The 6,040-nt window shown below is 46.5% G+C and overlaps 1 long non-coding RNA gene across 1 annotated transcript; it reads left to right on the top strand.

The window, feature by feature from the left end:
* The first annotated feature begins 4,865 nt into the window (after window positions 1-4,865).
* On the top strand, window positions 4,866-5,401 carry LOC124912931. The gene is made up of 2 exons (XR_007096711.1): window positions 4,866-5,061; window positions 5,139-5,401. It is a non-coding gene; the product is annotated as an uncharacterized LOC124912931 (long non-coding RNA).
* Window positions 5,402-6,040: the final 639 nt, after the last annotated feature.

Below are 6,040 nucleotides of genomic sequence, written 5' to 3'. Positions count from 1 at the left end.
AGGTCCGCTTCCTCCTCAAAGGACTTAGCGAATGTGAAGGCAGCCGGACTTTGACCCACGTATCTGGTGGCCAAATTATGTGGAGTGGATGGCTGTCTCCCCATCACGAGTTCGAACGGACTTCTTCCGGTCGATTCACTTTTCTGTAAGTTGTATGAGAATTGCGCCGTGTCCAAGAGTTTTGCCCAGTCTCTTTGGTTGGCGCTCACGTAGTGCCTCAAGTACAACTCCAGCAAGGCATTGACTCTCTCGGTCTGCCCATCAGTTTGGGGGTGGAAGCTGGTCGAGAATGCTAGATTGGTCCCCAATAACTTGAACAGCTCGGACCAAAACTTCCCCGTGAAGCGGGGGTCCCGGTCGCTCACGATCGTCTTTGGGACTCCCTAATATTTCACCACGTTCTTTAGGAACAGCTTGGCCGTCTCGACGGCTGTGACATCGGGTGGTGCCGGAATGAATGTGCCATACTTTGAGAATCGATCTACCACCACTATGATGGAACCGAACCCCTCCGACTTTGGCAATGTTGTGATATAATCCATTGAAACGCTTTCGAATGGATATTCCGGCACTGGTAGTGGTTGGAGTAACCCGCCCGGTTGTTGCTGCTCCACCTTGTCTTGTTGGCACACAAGACATGTTCGCACATATGCCTCCATGTCTTCCCGCATCCGGGGCCAATAGTATGAATCCTCCATTAGCGCCATAGTGCGATGCATTCCGGGGTGTCCAGCCCATCTTGAATCGTGACACTCCTTCAAAACATCACGTCGCAAGCTTCCCCATTTGGGCACGAACACTCGTTTCCCTTTTGTAAGGAGCAACCCGTCTTCGACCCAAAACCTTCGGGTCTTGCCACTTCGAGCAAATTCCATCATGTCCTTCGCATGGGGATCTTTTTCTAGGCCTTCCCGTATGCGTTCCCTCAGGTTGGTCTCGGGTTGGCTTATGGCGGCCAGCTCCGCCTTACGGCTTAGTGCATCGGCTACACGATTGGTGACCCCAGGCCTGTACTCCAATGTGTAGTCAAACTCCGCTAGAAATTCTTGCCACCTAGCCTGCTTTGGTGTGAGCTTCTTCTGCGTCTGGAAGTAGCTAGTGGCAATGTTGTCCGTCCTGACCTTGAACTTGCTCCCGAGCAAGTAGTGCCTCCATGTGCGTAGGCAATGCACGACCGCGGTCATTTCTTTCTCATGGACAGTGTATCGACGCTCTGTGTCATTCAGCTTCCGGCTCTCGAATGCAATAGGGTGCCCCTCTTGCATCAATACACCTCCAATGGCGAAGTCTGATGCATCGGTCTGGACTTCGTATTCCTTAGTGTGGTCGGGCAGTGCTAGCACAGGTTGTTTTGTAACTTCGGCCTTGAGCCCCTCGAAGGCCTCCACGCACCGCTCGTCCCAGCTCCATGCTCGGTCCTTCTTCAAAAGGTCGGTCAGGGGTGCAGCAATCTTGGAGTACCCTTTTATAAACTTTCGGTAGTAGTTGGCCAGGCCAAGGAACGACCGGAGTTGGGGTACAGTTTTGGGCGGCTCCCATTCTCGAATGGACTTGACCTTGGCCTCATCCATCATGATGCACCTGGACTTCACTCGATGACCCAGGAACATCACCTCATCTTGGGCGAAGGAGCACTTTTCCAGCTTTGCGTATAACTCATTTTCGCGCAAGGCCTGGAAAACCAATCTCAAATGTTCCACGTGCTCATGCAACGTGGGTGAGTATACCACAATATCGTCGAGATAGACTACCACAAACTTATCTAAGTAAGGGTGGAAGACCTTGTTCATTAGAGTGCAAAACGTGGCCGGTGCATTCGTAAGGCCAAAAGGCATAACAAGGAATTCATACGATCCATACCTGGTTACCATGGCGGTTTTGGGCTCATCTCCCTTGGCAATTCTCACTTGCCAATAACCGGATCGTAAGTCTATCTTCGAGAACCACTTGGCTTCTCCAAGTTGGTCGAACAACTCACCAATGAGAGGAATCGGGTACTTGTTCCGAACGGTGAGTTTATTGAGTGCTCTATAGTCCACGCACATCCTCAGTGACCCATCATGTTTCTTCTGGAACAGCACCGGGGCACCGTAGGGCGATTTGGATGGCTGGATCATGCCGGCATCGAGCAACTCCTTCAACTGCCTTTGCAGCTCCTTCAACTCGGGCGGTGCCATCCTATAGGGCGTGCGAGATGGCGGCATAGCATCGGTCACCAACTCGATCTTATGGTCCACGTCCCGTTCTGGTGGTAATCTCTTTGGGAGTTCATTGGGCATCACATCTTTGAACTCCTCCAGCACCGCTTGGACCTCCTTAGGTATCTCCCCTTTTCCTTTGGGCTCATCCTCATCATCCACCATGGGAAAAGCCGCAAACGTTTCTTCACAACGTTTCAGACCTCGGCTGAATTGCATCGCCGAGAGCATGCCCTTCCCTTCTGATTCTCTCTTTGCTGGTATTGCACTAGTCTTCTCGTGGTCCAAGATAATTAGAGAATCAGAGTAGGGAATGATACAAGCACGTACCTGGTCGAACCATCGCAGCCCCAACACTATGTCGTAATCATCCATAGGGACTACGGAGAAAGAGACCACTCCTTTCCAGTCTCCGATCTGAGTTGGTACGCTCTTCGCCTCCCCGGCCACCGGCTTGGCTGTTGTGTTGACGGACTTGATGGTCCCCTTTGTTGGGTTGATGCTGAGACCCAACGTTTTGGCCACACCTTCACGCATGAAGTTGTGGGTGGCACCCGTGTCGACTAGTGCTTTGACGCGCTTTCCTCCGATCAAGGCCTCCACGAACATCGAGCCCCTCTTTGTTCCCTTGACCGGTTCTACCACACTAGCCTTGACTGCATTAAGCAGTTTTAGGGATCCCATTTGAGTCTCTTCTTCTTCTTCCTCGGCTGGCTCGGTCCCTTGCACAGCCGCAACCTTCTTTCCTTTGAACGGGCACATAAATTTCAAATGGTTAGTAGCACCGCAAATATGACAAGCTCGCTTACCCGATTCTTCGGTTTGCTTCCCCGAGTTGCTGTTTGGATGCCACTTCTTGGATGGGCGGTCTCCCCCACCTTTTTCCTTGTTCTCCTTGCTAGACTTCGGCCTATCCGTGGACACTTTCAGCTCGATCAGTCTTTCCGCGACCGCAATGGCTTCGGAAACATTCTGCACTTTGGCCCTCTGGAGCTCTAGTTGTGCTCATGTCTTCAGGCCGTTAACGAATGTGAACAAGGCTTCCTGTTCGGTGAGACTTGGCAACTCGAGCATCAATTCTTGGAACTCCTTCACGTACTCCTTGATGGACTTGTTGTGCACGAGTTGGCTTAGTCGTTTCCGAGCTTCAAAATCCGCATTTTCTGGGAAAAATTGGCGTTTGAACTCGGCCTTGAAATCTTCCCAAGTCTCCATTCGTAATGTGCCACGTTCGATGTCCGTCTCACGCCTCCTCCACCATAGAAGCGCCATGTCTACTAGGAAGAAAGGTGCTGTATCCAACTTAGTTCGATCATCGAGTATGTTGGATGCCCGAAAGTACCTTTCCAAATTCCAAAGGAAGTCTTCAACTTCCCTTGCACTCCTCGAACCCTTAAATGGGGTCGGTTTGGGAACATCCACACGATGAGGTGCCGCACCTCGAATTTCCCCTCCATTTAAGCCAATCCGGGCTTCGACCGCCTCTTGCCTTCCCATCATCTCCCTCCGAAAGGCGTTGATCATCGTTTGGAGTTCACCCCGGACTGTTTGTAGTTCTCCTCGAACTGTTTGTAGTTCACCTCGGACTGTTGTGAGGATCTCGTTCTGAATAGCATTGACATCACCTCGAACCATTCCAAGCACTTCGTCCCGAATGCTACGATTTGAGTTGTTGATGATGCCCATGACTTCATTCTCCAATTTTTCACTTGCCTCGTCCAACTCCGCCACCTTGTCGGCCACCGTGCTGAACTCCTCGAGAGCTTCTTGATGCTCGCTCATGCTTTCCTCAAGCCGGGTCACCCGCGCTTCCATGGCAGCATTCCTCTCAACGGACCTTCCCCTCTTGGGCGCCTTGTCCTTTTGTTCGCCGGTCGGAACCTTTGTGACGTTCGATCCTGAATCCATTTCTTGCAGCGTGAGTGCGGAAGTACAAAACGCTTGCTCTGATACCACTTGTCACGGGCTAACTTTCGAATGCTTGATTTTCCTCGGTCCCGTGCGGTCCTAGATTAGTATTGCCACAATGCTAACTAGTCAACCTGTTTGAAAGTGCAAGAAGGAAACTTTTAGAGTGAGAGTGAGAGCTTGGAGAATGATTTGTATTCAATTACTTGGTGCTTGGCTTAATGACCAAGGCTTGTTTATATACATGGGAGGAGATCATTCTAGATACTCCTTTATCCTAGGTCTTTCTAGAGACTTCTAATATTTAATTATATTTTACAAGTCCTAGAGAATTCTAGAGACATCTTCCTACTTATTTACATTAAGGACTTCCTAGAGAATTCTAGAGAAATCCTTGGAAGGAAGGACCTGGGCACTTCTAGAATGTTCTAGAGAACTTTCTAGATATTTCTCTTTTGTGGGCTTGATTTTTCCATCCAACTTAAGTGGGCCGTGACAAAAAGCTCCATATTTTCACTATATAAAGGGAATGGTAGCAAGGACATGATATAAGAATTACTCATCATCAAATTAATCAATCAAAGAAATCATAAACAAGAGAGAATTTCGAGTATATTTGAATCATGGGTATTTCATCAGGAATTGTTTGTCTAATTGTGATGTGCATGGTAGTGAGTGCACCTCATGCACAAGCAGCCATAACATGTGGTAAAGTGGCAAGTGCCATATCTCCCTGCCTTGTCTACGCAAGGAGTGGCGGGGTAATCCCGCCTCTTTGTTGCGGCGGAGTTAAAGGCCTTTATAGAAACGCCGTCACTACCGCCGACCGTCAGGGAGCATGCAATTGTCTTAAAAAACTCACCGGCTCCACCTCTTACCCAAATGCCCCTGGAATCCCTGCCAAATGCGGTGTTTCTATACCATACAAGATCGCCCCCTCCACAGACTGCACCAAGTCAGCTGTCCATCTCCCTATACTCTCTATTTATATATACATACACGATTTGTAACTTAATGAATTTGTTATTTCAGGGTCACTTAAGCCGATCGATTTAGGAACATCGCCGACACGAGTTTGAGTTCACAACCTACGTCGACGCAAAGGTATCTAATTTTCCTATTATTTTGAGAATAAAAGATGTATGTGGGTCATCGTGGCCCCCCTCGTTTACTACTGTTATTGTACTCAATTAGTTATCTAACCTATATAGCTACCAGCTCATACATATGATATATAATATTGAAGTTGCATGCATGCTTTTGATATGTTAATGAATAATGAAATTTTCATTTTATGCAATTATATAATGCAATGTTTTGATTATATCTTAATTAAATATATTCTATTTTGCATCTATCTCTATTCTCTATTTAGGTGAATGTAGGGATGATAACGGTACCTACCCGACAGGTAGTGAAGTACTCATTCCTGAACACGATTTTCATTTCACTACCCGACCCCAAACTCGACGAATATCTTTACTTCTATTCCGATTCCCGATTCATTGGGTACCTGATCCCCGATAGGTACCCATCCGACTAAAAAACTTATAAGATTATAAAAATTGAAAAAAAAAACACAACTTTAATAAATAATTTTAAAATTAGTAATATCGAAATGTTAAAAATAAAAATAAAAATATTACTTACATACATACTTATTATTTTTTTAGATTCTGAAGAAAATAAACAAGAGTGAAAAAATAAATTGAAAATTAAAAAAGAAAATAGAGATTAAATATGAAAAATGATGAGAGAGAAGTAATATTTTGTTACTGAAATAAAAGTTGAAGTTAAAGATTTGTGTAGAGAAATATAAAAAATTTAAAGTTAGAGTGTAGTATATTTATGACCATGTTTAGAGTGAAGTGTGGATAAGACCAACTTAAATAATGTATTTATGATATATTTGCACCGATGAAGTATTTGAAAAG

Source organism: Impatiens glandulifera, chromosome 1, assembly GCF_907164915.1.
Source record: "Impatiens glandulifera chromosome 1, dImpGla2.1, whole genome shotgun sequence".
Taxonomy (NCBI): Eukaryota; Viridiplantae; Streptophyta; class Magnoliopsida; order Ericales; family Balsaminaceae; genus Impatiens; species Impatiens glandulifera.
Note: the sequence above shows the minus strand (reverse complement) of the source record. Positions and strands in the feature narration are given on the sequence as shown.